This window comes from Papaver somniferum, unplaced genomic scaffold (genome assembly GCF_003573695.1).
Source record: "Papaver somniferum cultivar HN1 unplaced genomic scaffold, ASM357369v1 unplaced-scaffold_29, whole genome shotgun sequence".
Lineage (NCBI taxonomy): Eukaryota > Viridiplantae > Streptophyta > Magnoliopsida > Ranunculales > Papaveraceae > Papaver > Papaver somniferum.
The window spans coordinates 3,213,628-3,227,886 of NW_020639929.1; positions in this window are offsets into that span (position 1 = coordinate 3,213,628).

Below are 14,259 nucleotides of genomic sequence, written 5' to 3' on the forward strand. Positions count from 1 at the left end.
GATTTACCTGTAGTAAAACCATCCCATCTTCATCTATAACTCTTACAGAGTTTCATTCTCATGGTAGAATCTACGGATCCTTCACATGTAGTCTGGATAATGATCTACAAAGATTACTTCATGAAGCTGCTATTAATGGGGATCTAGGAAAACAGGTTTGGAAACATGTAGACAATCAAAACTGGTTTACTGCTACAAAATAATGCAATGTCAACGGATACTATTTGCATATTCATCTCTCTAATCCAAATCCGAAAGCAAACTTTGTATCTTTTTTCATTCCATCTGGTCCGCGTTATGAGGGATGGTTTGCACTGTCTTCTGCTTTGGAATCCATTTTAGCTTTCTCCACTTCCATCTCAAAACCTAAACCATCACCACAAGACCCTAAACCCTCACGGAACACAACCTTCATAAATCCAAATATAACTTATGCCCAATCTCTTTTTACTCAAAACAGAACCAAATCCTTTAATCATCCCAGTTTGTCTCCATCACCATTTCTCTGTGACAGATTTGCTGCACCTTGTTCTGTCAACATAAAAAATTCCAAATATGGGCAATTCATTCATCTTAATCATGATAAGAGTCACTTAGGCAGATGGGGTGATGCTTTTATTATCTCATCGCCATGCAAGGTTGTCTCTTGGGCCAATATCGGAAAACTACTAGGTGATGAGTTACAAATTATGTCTGCGTATGATTTGTTTCCCATTAACTCAACACAGGAAATATTTCACGTGGATGAGGCATTCTCACGGGATAATTGGGAATTTAAGTTTACAGCAAACAACATCACATATTCGGTTTTCCGATGGCACAATCAGATTTGGGGTTCCCCGGCAAAGCATTATTACGATTTCTATATTGAAGTTATTGGCATTCCTTTTCAATTCTGGTCCCTGGATATCTTTCATGCAGTTGGGAAAATATGTGGGGAGTTGCTTTACATTGATGCTGTGACTCTTCGGCTTCAAGATCTGAGAGCCATAAGATTGAAAGTTAGAAACAATAATGGAATTAATTCCATTCCCAGAGTGATCAAAATCTTTGCTGGAAAGCAGATGTTCCATGATCATGTTCAGGTTACAGGAAAGTCTCCTCCTGTTGACGGTCACATGCTTATTGATCCTCCAAGAATATCGGATACTACATTGTATACGGTATCAAATAATCCGGATATCTTGGAGGTGACTAGAGCTAAAAAGAGAAAGATTCTTAGTAGTTCATGCACCGTGGTAGATACGTGCAAGATTTCACCTCAGTCAGTGAACAACTCAGCTGCTTTTTCGTAGAAGACTTCTTCTGTGAACAACTTAACCTCCGGTCATCATGGCATACAGAAAAATAAAAAGAAGAAGAAGTCTAAGAAGAATAAAAGATCGAAATCCAGGCCGGTAAAACATATTTGGAAACAAATACGAAAGCTTAACTTGGATCCGTATAATTCTGGCAAACGTGATATGACTGGGAAGTTTGATGAACCAAAAACAAATAGTTCCGATGATGGGAGATCTGACATGGACGTTGATGAGGTAAGCATGACTTCTCATCCTATTACATCAGCAGCTTTTAAGATTTCGATTGATGCTGACAACCCAGAGAATAGCCTTCAGCTTCTTTTGCCATTCACCAAACCTACTTCTACAACCCTTCCAACTACACCTATATACCAGAAAGTTGATAGCCCTTTAACTAATCACCTGCAAGCCATCATTGAAAACTTGTACCAACACCCATACCCCTCCTTCACTCCTACGGTTCCTAGTTCACCCTGCAACATCACCCTACAGCATAACCCTGCAACATCATTCAAACCTATTCAGCATCCACAATTTAATCATAACCCCAGTATGCCTCTTCCCTCGAAAACTAGGATGCTGCCACATCAGTACTCTATCCCATCTTGGATTGTTAAAGAAGTAAACCGACTGTGTGAATTTGGTGTACAACTTGGTATTATTTTTCCTAGTCTTCCCAATCACTCAAGGAAATTTTTATTCTCAAAAGTTTCAGCCTCAGGACCCATACTCAAACCCATCCCTATTCTACCAATCAAAACACAAATTCATAAGGACTTTGCGGTACATACTACAATATTGGTTGATGGAATTGCTGTTGTTTTTGTGCATGAAGAAAGACAAGCTGCGTTGCCAATTATAGGATTACAAGACTCTTTCATGGGAAGCATTAATGATGATGATACCTGCTGCTTTACAGATGCAAATTCTCCACTTTATCCACCGGGATATGAACCAAATACCGAAATCATTACAGATGAAGCTCGTTCATGTGTTAGCATGGATCCACAATCTGTCATACCCGCCAAACTGAAGAATGAACTCAAAATATTGGGAGTTTCTGTGGAAGTAGTATCTTCACCTTCTGCCAGAACAAAAAGAGTATCTACTATCAAGGGAAAGTTTGGTTTATTATGAGTCTTAAAATTCTTACATGGAATGTAAGGGGCTTAAACTCTTGCAATAGAAGAAGTGTGGTGCATAAAATGATTCAGCTGATCAGAGCTCCAATTATAATATTACAAGAAACAAAGATGATGCATTGCTCATCATGGGATATCAAACAGATCTGTGGTTACAAGAATATTGGGTGGACAATACAACAATCGGTAGGAAAATCCGGTGGCATGTTAATACTTTGGGATAGAGATTTTGTTGAAGTTGGTGATTCCCTGGTGGGTGATTATACCTTATCTATTCACTGCTCAAATAAATTCGACAACTTCCAATGGGTGCTCACTAATGTCTACGGTCCTAATAATCCGATCGAGAGGTCTGACTTCTGGATAGAGCTTGATAACGTTTTTCATTATTGGAATAATATTCCTTGGTGTATTGGTGGTGATTTCAATACAATAACCAAGTGCGATGAGAAAAAGCATTGTAGTAGGATTACAAGAAGTATGCTGAATTTCAACAAGTTTATTGTTGAACATGATCTCATTGACTTACCCCTAAAGGGGGCTAGATTCACATGGTCGAATGGTCAATCGAACCCAGTTATGTGTCGATTAGACAGGTTTCTTATTTCTCCTTCCTTCGAACAACACTTCCCGTTTGTCTCTCAATTAGCCAAAGCCAGACCTACCTCTGATCATATTCCTTTACTCCTAGATATCTCAGATCCTTCCTGGAGACCTAGTCCTTTTAGGTTTGAGTCCATGTGGTTTTTGGAGAATGGTTTCTTAGAACTTTTGGAAGTTTGGTGGCTTTCCTTTTGTTTTGCAGGTACTCCTAGCACTGTGTTATGGTTGAAGCTACAAGCACTAAAGGAGAAATTAAAAGTATGGAACAAGGAAGTTTTTGGCCACACCAATACAAAGTTGAATGCTATCCTCTCTGAAATTCAAACCCTGGACGGTCTTGCTGAGAAAAATATCCTTTCTGATGATGAATTGAGTGCACAGTTGCAACATAAATCCGACTTTGAGAAGATTTCTAAGATGAAAGAAGTCTCGTGGAAAATAAAATCAAAGACTAAATGGTTTCAGGAAGGTGATAGGAACACTAGATTTTTCATCAGCAATGCTTCAGCTAGAAGAAGATACAACAGAATCAGGAAACTCTACATTGGTAATGATTTGGTTTCTGATAGAGGTCGGCTACAAACTCATATAGTGGACTATTATAAAACTCTCTTTAATGAAGAAGAAGTCATAAGACCTAATTTGGAAGGCATCGAGTTTGACAGTATTACTCCTATGGAGTCGGAAATTTTAGATGTTGATTTTTCTGAAGAAGAGGTTACACAGGCAATTCGTGATTTAGGCAGTGACAAGGCTCCGGGTCCTGATGGTTTCCCTGTTCTTTTTTTTGAGAGGTGTTGGTTCTTTCTCAAGGATGATGTCATGGGAACTGTTAACGAATTTTGCACCAAAGGTAACATTAATTCTTAACATAATTCTACATTCATTACTCTTGTTCCAAAAAAGGATCATATTGAGACTATAAAAGATTGCAGACCTATTTGTCTTTTGACTAGTGTCTATAAGATTATTGCCAAGGTTTTGGCTAATAGGTTAAAACTTGTTATGGATAATCTCATATCTCCAGTCCAGTGTGCTTATATAGAAGGTAGACAAATTGTTGATGGTACTTTGATTGCTACTGAATTAGTAGATTCTAGACTCAGGTCTGGGAACGCTGGAATTCTGTGCAAAATTGATCTAGAGAAAGCTTTTGACAGGGTTAATTGGTCCTACTTGGAATTTGTTCTAAACCAAATGGGTTTTAGCAGAAGATGGCGCAATTGGTTGAGGTTTTGTTATTCCACTTCTTCTTTCTCTGTACTTATTAATGGGTCCTCCTTCGGTTATTTCACTAGTACAAGAGGTGTTAGACAAGGTTGTCCGATTTCTCCTCTTTTGTTTAATATAGCAATGGAAGGTTTCTCGATATACATGGATAGGGCTGCTAATCAAAGTTTATTCAGTGGTTTTTCAGTTTCTCCAAACAGTATTACTGTTAATCATCTTCATTATGCTGATGATACTATTTTCTTTATAGATAATAGTAAGGAGGAGTTACATAATTTGTTTTCAGCACTACAATGTTTCGAGTATATTGCTGGTTTGAAGGTCAATACTTCTAAAACCAAACTCGTAGTTGTTGGTGATGTACCAGATTTAACTGTCTGGGCTACTGAATTTGGTTGCTCAACAGATTCTCTTCCCTTGATATACTTAGGGTTGCCGCTTAGTGCAAAGCCTGGTTCTAAGAGTATTTGGGATCCGATTCTTGAGAAGTTTGATGCTCGTCTATCTACTTGGAGAAGAATAAATTTATCCAGGGGAGGTAAGTTGGTACTTCTGAAAAGTATTTTATCTTCATTACCTACGCATTATTTCTCTCTGTTTAAGGCGCCAATTTCTATCATTAAAGCGCTTGAGAACAAGATGCGTAATTTTTTGTGGGAATATAAAGAGGGTGAAAAAACATCACATTTAGTTAACTGGGACTTGGTTCAAGCTACAAAAGAAAGAGGCGGGTTGGGATTATGTAATCTGTGTTTAATGAATCTAGCCATGTTAGCTAAATGGGGGTGGAGATTTGGTGTTGAGAAAAATAAACTTTGGTACAATATAATAAAAGATAAGTATGGTGCTAATTTTTCTTTTTGGTTACCGGGGAAAGTTTCACAATCTTACGGGGTTTCTTGTTGGCGTGTGATTGCTGACGCTGCGAGGTTAGTAGGAGAAAATTCTACCTTATTTTTGCATTCAGGGAGACAAATTTCTTTTTGGAATGATGTCTGGTGTGGGCTGCTTCCATTATCTACTGTCTCCCCTAATCTTTACAAGCTTTGTCGAAATAGAAATGCAAAAGTTGCTCAAATGATATCCGGTGACGGTAGCTGGCAGTTCGACTTCAAACGTGTACTTTCTGGTGTTGAGGTTGATGAATACGCCTTACTACTTACGGTCGTTGGTGATTCCCCGCCTATCCTTGATGTATTAACGGACACCAGGAGGTGGACCTTGCATTCTTCGGGTGTCTTTTCTATTAAAACCCTATACTTGAAACTGGTTGAGTCTGCGGGTGTCGAAAATTTCCCACTTTTGTTCGTTTGGAAAACGTCGATCCCTCCTAAGGTAAATATCTTCGTCTGGAGTTTGGTTCATGGGAAATTAAACACGAAGGATATGCTCTTACGCAAAGGAATGGTAGTAGATAACTTCTGTGCGCTTTGTGGTTGCAATGATGAGACACAAGATCACCTTTTTCTTCATTGCAGGGTTTCCTTCAGGATTTGGTCACTACTACTCCCAAGTTCGTGTTGCACTTGGGTCACGCCAAGGAATATTAAGTCGCTGGCTAATTGTTGGTATCACCCGAATTTCACATCCAATGGAAATTACATCTGGAGCTTAATCCCAGCAGCTATATTCTGGTGTTTATGGACTGAACGAAACAACCGCATCTTCAATGTCAATCACGTCTACAAGACAGATGATGACCTAGGTACTGAGGCTAAAACCTTAATTCTCCTTTGGTCTTCTGCAGCAGGGAAAAGAGTGCATGTGAACTGCTCAAGTTCAGTGACGACGGATTGGGAAAATTTATTCTTGTAACTAGTCTTGTTTTTTTTTTTTTGTGTTTCGCCTAGTCTGTTACTCCTTTTCTTTTAGTCTATTTGGGTAGACTTTTGTACATTCTTCATTTCTAATTTATTTTCTCTTTTCCGATCAAAAACCTAAAACTGAACAATCATCGCACCACACGCATAAATACATGTTATGTGTTGGTACTTGATCTTCAATAAAATAAATCTAAGCACAAGGAACATGTAGTAAAGTATAAAACAACAACTATACCAATCAATGCATCTATCAGTGAATACACTTAGCCGAAACAACAAGAATCCTCTCCTGAATTTTCTTTCGACATAACCTTCAAATATTCAGAACCCCTTTTAGAATTTTCGGAATAAGTTTCAAATCCCTCGTCTAAGCACCACATTCAGAACAAACTATCCAATGATGAGTGCCAAATAATGTATATATTTATCCCTTTTTGTTGGCATTTAACTCATCTTTTGTGCAGTAATTCTACATTTTATCCCATATTCTGTATTTTCATTGTTTTCAAGAATAAATATTTTTCTTACTTAGTTTTGCATTTTTAGGTAATAAATAAAGTTTGGATGAATAGCAGAGCGGAAAAGAGCAGAAAAGTAGTGAAAAGCCGGGAGGAATTACACAAGGAAGTCGCGAAGAATGTTGTGCACAAGACCAAAAGGCTAGAAGTGGGCTTGAAGAAGAAGAATTGTCCTTAAAGAATATATGGGCTTGGCATACCCAAGGCCCAAAACCCTTACTCAAACACATTTCCACTATCCAAGCCCGTCTCGGATTTCAGCCGTCAGATCGAAGCAGTTCAGCATCCTACGGTCTCTCCATCATCGCACATCAAACTCCGAAGCCCCCGCTTTACATCGCAACGCCCATCTCCATATTGGGTCGTCCGTTTTGCTACATCCCTTCATCCGACGGTCGCTCCACGCTTACCTCCGTATCGCCGTTGGATCCACCTACCATCTTCACATCCGACGGATCTCCTCGTTGCGCATCAACTTCAGATGATTCCGCTCAACACCTTAGCCATCAAACCCATCGACCCAAAACAAACACCCACCTTCTTCTTCCCCAAAACTCACTTCCCCCAAATTTCTCCTCTTCCCCCGACCATGGCAGACACTGCCATGTCTGCTCCGCCGTCTCCATCTCCACCACGACCACAAGGACACCACCACCATCACCTACCTCTTCCCTAGTCGTGTCTGTCTTGTTCTTAGCATTAATTTTTGATGCTACCAAGAAGACAAACATAGCTAGGGTTTCACAGTGGAGAGAAGAAGGAAATTGGAGCAGCGTTCGAGTAGAGGATTAGCAGAGGAGGAGAAGTACAAGCATGGGTCGAGTCTATTTGCATCAGAGGGTGAGTTAATTTTATTATTTCTCGAAACCCTAATCCTGCTGATTTGGGGATTTTCCAATTAGGGTTTGTAGAAATCTAGGGTTTTGTAAAAAAACTATAAATTGATGTTATGGGAGTTGTAGAAAATATCTCTGGGCTAGCCAGTGAACAATATTTGCAATCAATTTTCATTTTCCAAATTCCATTTTTAGCTACAGTTGAATTTGTGTGGTAACCTGTGTGCATGTTGTATCTTAATTTAGCTTGTTTGATGAATGCTGTTGTTATACTCATGTCTAGCATGAGCTAATTCACTGCAACTAAGGCTCTGATGAAGCCTAGTGCACTGTTAGATGATACATTGTTAGGATAGTTTTCTTGATGCCTGTTTTGCTTGAGCAATGGGAAGTACTCAGTGCTCTGGCATGCCTGTGATTGATTGTGCTGTCAAAAGACAGTCAATGCTAGGGGCATATCAGTGAGCAAGCTGATTTTCCACCCATTCTAGATGTATGCATAGGATTTTCAACTCAACCTAGATTGCATTGCTTGATTAGGGCACAAGGTGGATTCAATTGCCTTAGTAACTTCACACAGTTCTGCATCTTTTTCCTTTTCTGTCACTGTTGCTCAATACCTTTGCCTTAGGCTGCTGCCTTTATTTCACTACCACTGCTGCCTTCATCCATCACTGCTCACTGCCATAGTGCCTTGTCTCCATTGCTAGCTTAGGAAAACTTCTTGTATGCTCCCACTCCCTGTGGACTAACCCCTACTCATCCCTATACTATAAAGCTTGGCCTTGTATACTTGCAAGTTTTGTGTGCCACCCCATTTTCACACCAAGTTTTTGGCGCCGCTGCCGGGGAGCTGGCTGCCATATTTTTGAAGTTTTCATTGCTGTTCTGTGGCCTTGTTGTGCTTGAAGCTGTTGTGGCCTTGATGTGCTTGAAGTTGTCTGAGATCATTGCAATCTTGTTCACTTGCAGGTGTTGTTGGAGCTGGTGCTAGGAGAAGCTGCCTGACCCTGGTGCAGCTTCTGTTGCTGGAGCTGTGCTGTATTTTTGTTGTTGCTGTACTGAGTTGCTGCTGCTGCTGCTGTTGCTGGAGCTGGTGAACCAAGCCTGCTGCTGCCAAGCCAAAGCAACTGGGCTGCCAACTGAATCTGCTGGGCTCTGCCTTCTACTGGTGGGCTTGTACTTCTCTGAACTGGGCTTCACCAACTTCAACTGAACTGGGCTTGCCAAGTGCTGCTGGGCTCTGCCTTCTTTGAGCTGTTCTTCGTTGCTGCTGCTGCTGGGCTCTGTTCCACCTGTTGTTGCTGGGCTTGAGCGTGAGCTTCTAAGGACGATCCTAAAGTGTGCAACTAAAAGGGGACCAAAAGCCTATTTTTGGGCTTCCCTCCAAAAATCAAGTAAGCCTAACCCATGAGTTAACCCACTTGGGCCTCATTTAAATTCCAATTCGGGCTTGTAATAATTAATTTAATTATTTAGTTGGGATTGTAATAATTTTTATTTTTCCTTTATTATCTTTTTCTTTTTCTTTTTCTTTGGGATTTTGTCTTTATTTTTCTTTTATTTTTTCTTTTTCTTTTTCATTTTCTTTTATGGGCTTGTCTTAATTATTATTATTGTTTTTATTTTCTTTTATGGGTTGTGCTAATTTATGCTAGGTTTAGTTCAAAATTTTTTTTTTCCAAAGCCCAATTTTAAACCAAAAAAAAAAAAAAAACCAAAATCCCTTGTTAGTCCAACACCCATTCAAAACCAAATCTTCGTAACCCTTGTGGGCCAAATTGTTTCCGATTGCTCTGTCTGACCAACATGTTAGTTGAGGTACCTACAAGGACATGATTGTGACCTATAGAGACCAAACAAACAGACTTGTTAGAATTAATCAAGAAGAACCTATCGAAATTCTGAGTTCTGAGGTAGACAGCCCAGATCAAACCGAAACAATGGGAGAACCCCGTACCCTCAAGGATTATATGTACCCAACTAGAGCCAGTCAACCTTCTTGTATTGTGCTACCCGAGGCTAATGGCCATTATGAGCTGAAATGAAGCACAATACAGTTGCTTCCTATTTTTAGAGGTGTCGAGAATGAAAACCCGTACCACCACGTGATAGAATTCGAGGAAATTTGTGGAACTCTGCGTTTCACTCAAATGTCCGACGAAACCCTAAAGTTAAGGCTCTTTCCTTTCTCCCTGAAAGATAAGGAAAAGGCCTGGCTTTATGCTTTACAGCCTCAATCCATCATGACATGGGATGACCTCATAAAGGAGTTTTTTAAAAAGTTTTTCCCGAATCACAAGACTGCGACAATTCGTCAAAGTCTGAATAGCTTTGTGCAATTAGAGGGTGAGACCTTAGCTAGATACCTGGAGAGATTCAATGAATTATTGCTCCAATGTCCCCATCATGGTTTTGAAAAATGGAGACTTGTGCAAATTTTGTATGAAGGTCTAGATATGTCCACCCGAACAACGGTTGAGTCAATGTGTAATGGTCTATTCGTAGACAAAACTGCTGATGCGTCTTGGGACTTCTTGATTGAAGTAGCTGAAAAGACGCAACAGTGGGAATCCATCCGTGAACCCAGAAAGACTACATCCGAAGCTAAGGCTTTTAGGATTGAAGCAGATTTCGAGGGAAGAGCAAACATGGCATCAATAGTTAGGAGATTAGAAGAGTTAGAACTACATAAAAATTCAAAACCTTCCACCACTACTCTCCGAGAACATGTCGCTTCGTCTGTATGTGCCGCTTGTAACGATCCCAACCATCAATTCCAAAATTGCCCGATTTGCTTGCAGTCCAGGAATCTAGGCTTGAACAGGCACATGCCATGTTTCAAAAACAAGAGCATAACCCCTATTCACAGACCTACAATCCAGGATGGAGAAACCACCCTAACTTTTCATGGTCCAAAGGACCCACTCAGGGAGGACCATCTCAACCCAATCAGAGCTATCAAAACAATCAGGGATCTCAGAACAATCAAGGTTATCAATATCCTAGGAACCCTCAACAACAATCAAACTCTCAACAACAATCATATCCTCAACACAATACCGACAAGAGATTATCCACCCTAGAGGAGATGGTCCAGAGTCTGGTGCAAGGTCAGAAAAATCTTGATCAAAAGATGAGTCAAATGTGTGATTCATGAGCGAGAGAGAAAAGGGTACACTTCCTAGCCAACCCCAACAAAATCCAAAGAGGATATTTCAAGCAGGCACATCATCTTGCAATGAAACCTCACCCGATCAAGTCCATTCCATCACCACTCTTCGAAGTGGTAAGATTAGAACAATGTAGGCATACCAAATCAATGAATCTGAGCCAAACATATCATTGCCTACACCACCCCAGAAAACCAATCCCTGAGCAAGTTGGAAAATCTGACAATTCTACTGCTGTGAATGTCCCTTTACCAACTCATGCTCCTGTCGCCCCATTTCCTCAGAGGTTGTTTATCAACAGAAAAGCACTACTACAATGAGATGTTAGATCTGTTCAAAGAGTCAATATCAACATTCCTTTTCTTGAGGCAATTAGGCAAATCCCTGCTTATGCCAAATTCCTCAAAGACTTGTGTACTCAAAAGCGCAAGCTTAATGTGCACAAACGTGCTTTCTTAGCTGAACAGGTGAGTTCCATCATTCTGAACAAAACTCCACCCAAGTTTAGGGATCCAGGATGTCCAACAATTTCTTGCACTATAGGAGAACACACGGTCAATAAAGCGTTATTAGACCTAGGTGCAAGTGTTAACCTACTGCCATATTCTGTTTATGAGCAGTTAGGTCTTGGGGAGTTGAAGCCAACATCTATCACTCTACAACTGGCAGACCGATCTGTCAAGATTCCTCGTGGAGTGGTCGAAGACGTTTTGATCAAGGTTGACAAATTCTATTTTCCTGTAGACTTCATTGTCTTAGACACTCAACCTGTACAAAACCCAGACTGTCACATTCCTGTCATCTTAGGACGTCCTTTCTTGGCTACGTCCAACGCGATCATTAATTGTCGTAATGGAGTGTTGAAATTGTCTTTTGGCAACATGACGGTAGAATTGAATGTGTTCGATATTAGTCAACAACCTGTGAATCTTGATGATGATGATGTGCATGAAATTAATATGATTGAAGGATTAATACAAGATTCGTTGACTAACATTCTATCCGTCGACCCCTTTCAAGCATGTATGGAGAACTTTAACTCAGATTCATATGATGATGCATACTGTAGTAACGTCCTATCTCTGCTCGAATCTGTACCTCAAATGGACGTCACTGAAAGAAGATATGAAGTGGAACCACCCTCACTCTCTGATTCCAAGCTCATTCCATCCATTGTTGAGCCACCCAAGCTTGAATTGAAAACATTTCCTAGTACGTTGAAGTACGCATTCCTAGGTTCTTCTGATACTTTACCTGTCATTATTTCATCATGTTTAGACACGGAACAGGAAAGTAAGCTTTTAGAAGTACTTAAGGAACACAAAGAGGCCTTAGGATGGACCATCTCAGACCTCAAAGGAATAAGCCCCACTATTTGCATGCACCACATTAATCTCGAAGAGAATGCCAAACCATCTAGGGAAATGCAAAGGAGACTTAATCCTAACATGAGAGATGTAGTCAAGGGAGAAATCCTGAAACTACTTGATGCGGGTATCATATACCCAATACCAGATAGTAAATGGGTTAGTCCCATTCAAGTTGTGCCTAAGAAGTCAGGCAGTAATGTAGTTCAGAACGACAAGAATGAGTTAGTCCCTTCACGTACAACCACAGGATGGCGAGTATGTGTCGACTACAGAAAGTTGAACACAGTAACTAGGAAGGATCACTTACCGCTCCCTTTCATAGACCAAATGCTAGAACGTGTGTCTGGACACAGTCACTACTGTTTTCTAGATGGCTTTTCCGGTTATAACCAAATTCACATTGCACCAGAAGATCAGGAAAAAACTACGTTCACGTGTCCCTTTGGGACATTTGCTTATAGACGCATGCCCTTTGGGTTGTGTAATGCACCTGCTACTTTTCAGCGATGCATGATGAGCATTTTTTCTGACATGATAGATAGTTTTCTCGAGATTTTCATGGATGATTTCTCCGTGCTCGGTTCTTCGTTTGATAAATGTTTAAGACATCTTACCCTTGTGCTGTCCAGATGTAAGAAAAGGAACCTTGTTCTAAATTGGGAAAAGTGCCATTTTATGGTGAATTCAGGAATAGTTCTAGGACACATCATCTCGGAAAAAGGCATTGAAGTAGATAAAGCTAAAGTAGACCTCATCCGACATTTACCAAAGCCCCGCTCTGTGAGGGAAATTCGATCATTTTTAGGTCATGCTGGTTTTTACCGGCGATTCATCAAAGACTTTAGCAAAATCTCAAGACCTCTGTGTAGTCTACTCGCCAAAGATGTTACCTTCAATTTCGATGATGCTTGTGTGAAAGCTTGGGAGGAATTAAAAACTCTTCCCACCGCCGCTCCTATAGTCCGACCACCCAACTGGGAACTTCCGTTTGAACTCATGTGTGATGCCTCTGATTATGCTGTTGGTGCTGTTTTAGGACAGCGTGTTGATAGACTACCATACGTGATATACTACGCTAGCAAAACCCTTAATGATACTCAACTCAATTACACAACTACCGAGAAGGAATTGCTTGCTGTCGTTTTCGCATTAGACAAGTTTAGATCTTATCTCATAGGATCTAAGATCATCATATACACTGACCATGCGGCTTTGAAGTATCTTCTTTCCAAGAAGGATGCTAAAGCTCGCCTTATTCGATGGATACTCTTATTACAGGAATTCGATCTCGAAATCCGTGATTGGTGCTCTGATATGCCTGTGATTGACTGTGCTTTCAAAAGACAGTCAATGTTAGGGGCAAATCAGTGAGCAAGCTGATTTTCTTCCCATTCTAGTTGGATGCTTAAGTTTTTAAACCTAGAATTGCATTGTTTATCTAGGACACAAGGTGGATTCTAAGCCTTAGCTTAGCCACAGCTGCAATCTCCTCCCTGCCCTTGGCTAACAGCCTTGGTTTATTTGGCTTTGTTTCCTGTTAACTGCCACTGTTACCTTTGCTTCATTGTTTTTATTCTACTTCACTGTCACATTTACTTCACTGCCTTCACTAGTTCAGTTACAACCATTGTTCACTCTTACACATTTTGACATCTCACTGACCTCAGCTGAGTTGTGTCTCAACACAGCTCAAAGTTCTCAACTGCCACTGTTTTAGCATAGGAAATCTTCAAACATACACCCAAGTCCCTGTGGAATGACCCGTATTTGCATACACATACTACAATCGACACCGTGCACTTGCGGTATAACCGCAGGCCCTGCCATCTTTATCTTTGCTCTTCATTTTACACACCAATCCGGGCCTGCCATCCAAGTCAGCACAAAACCGAAAAAAAAACAACTAATAAACCAAACATAAAGTGAAAAAGTAAATCACCTGGAATCTTTTTAATTACGTAACCATACTGCAGAGTTCCTTCCCTGTAACACCGACAGTTAAGACTGAATCCATGTTATTAAGTAGAAATGACACAGGAAAACCTGAATAGTTACCAATTTGATGATCTTACCATGCTTCATCTTGTGTCCGGCCCCATCGTTAATAATACCGAACCCATGTTATTTGTGAAGATGTGACCTAGGTGATTCCCACCTGCAAACCAATTGAGTATCCACCTATTAAGCATCACTTATTAATTGTTTTAAACCAGTATCCATTGTAACTGCATTATGCAAAAATCACATGGATAACCTTTAGCCA